Source organism: Pinus tabuliformis, chromosome 2_1, assembly GCF_031772625.1.
Source record: "Pinus tabuliformis cultivar Carrire ecotype Pingquan chromosome 2_1, CPIR1, whole genome shotgun sequence".
Classification (NCBI taxonomy): Eukaryota; Viridiplantae; Streptophyta; class Pinopsida; order Pinales; family Pinaceae; genus Pinus; species Pinus tabuliformis.
In genome coordinates, this window is record NC_142299.1 from 410,425,825 (window position 1) to 410,427,360 (window position 1,536).

A 1,536-nucleotide genomic window follows, 5' to 3' on the forward strand; every position below is an offset into this window, starting at 1 on the left:
TAGTATCTTAGTTCTTAGTTGTTCGTGGAGAGGGCGCAGCGGGGTGTGCGTGTTTCCGAATAGGAAGCGTACCCAATTCAACTGCAACTGCCTACTTATATCATTCCTCAACCCGTGAAGAATGAAAAACGGGGAGAGGAAGATGCGAAGCAGTTGCCGACCATCATGGAACCATATATTATGCCTCATCAACGTATATATATGTGTGTCTCTACAGCCTAACCACAGATAAATCGGCAACTTTGAGAATATAAATCAGAGATATTATTTGTACTGCGAGAATGGAAATGATGAGGCAGCAGATTAAAATTTGTCCAGAGATTGAGATCAAAATTCTGGTTGCCCAACAAAACATATGCAGGGCCCTCAGTTTGATAAACAAGTACTACAACCACCAGGTTGGAAAGGAAGAAAAGTAGTGCTCGTCCGTAAATATTCAGAGAATCAACGCACCGGAGAGCGCAGTGTGTTCGGTTATTGAAGGTTCGATAAACCTGAAGCGTACAAGCCCTTCGTCAGCAGCTGCTCCGTCAGGGAGATGTCAATGTGGGATCCGTCAGGGAAGTCAAAGTCGTATCGGGGCTTCCAGCAAAGAACAGCAGTGAGCGCCTCGAGATTCTGGACGAGGAGAAGCACATTCTCAGTTTCAGGGTGTTGGGAGGAGAGCACCGCCTTCGGAATTATCAATCAGTGACGAGATTGAATGAGTTCGTGGACGAGGGAAGTGTTTGGACGAATGTTGTGGAATGTTATGTGACAGATATTCCAGAGAGGAATTCTACAGAAGATACATGCAATTTCATAGATAGCATCGTCTAATGCAACCTGCAGTCCTTGTCAAAGTTATTCCCACGGCCCACGTCTCAACAGATTAATAAATAATTGTTTTTATATTATGATCCCAAAGAACAAACTGCATTACTTTTTTTATTTTTTACGGGAAATCTGCACTCTCTGAGATATAATTGTTATGGCAGAAACCATGCCTAATTGCAGTCATTCCTAAAGTGGCAGAGGGTAGTTGAGGAGATCATTAAGTTGAAAAATGTAAAATTGAAATTGAATAACAATTTTGTTTTTAATTCAAAAACAATTAAAAATTTAACAACCATTTTATTTTTGAATTTAATCTTTTGTGATTCATAAACAACATTTTATTTATGTTTTATAAAAATGAGTCCGAAATGAATATAACAATATTTTTTTGGAAATGGTCCAAAATCTTTAAAGCTTAATCTTCCTTCAATCAATTGAAAATTAAAGACAAAGTAGAGATATAGATGCCTCCTTAGATCTTGCAAAATCTTTCATATTTATGCTACTTTGATTTTCAATAATTAAGCACATGCTCCAATGTCTCTACTTTGATTTTCAATAATTAAGCACATGCTCCAATGTCTCTACAACATCCTTCTTATCCTACTTTATTAGGATTTAAGGCCCATCAACACACACAATAGGTAAATTTTGGAATTGGATGTCGAGACATCGAGAACTGAACAAGAAAGTAGACATTATCCTGATAGAATTGAAACC

At 38.0% G+C, this 1,536-nt stretch overlaps 1 pseudogene; it reads left to right on the forward strand.

The window, feature by feature from the left end:
* Nucleotides 1-281: 281 nt before the first annotated feature.
* Nucleotides 282-882, forward strand: LOC149200652 (abscisic acid receptor PYL9 pseudogene; annotated as a pseudogene).
* Nucleotides 883-1,536: the final 654 nt, after the last annotated feature.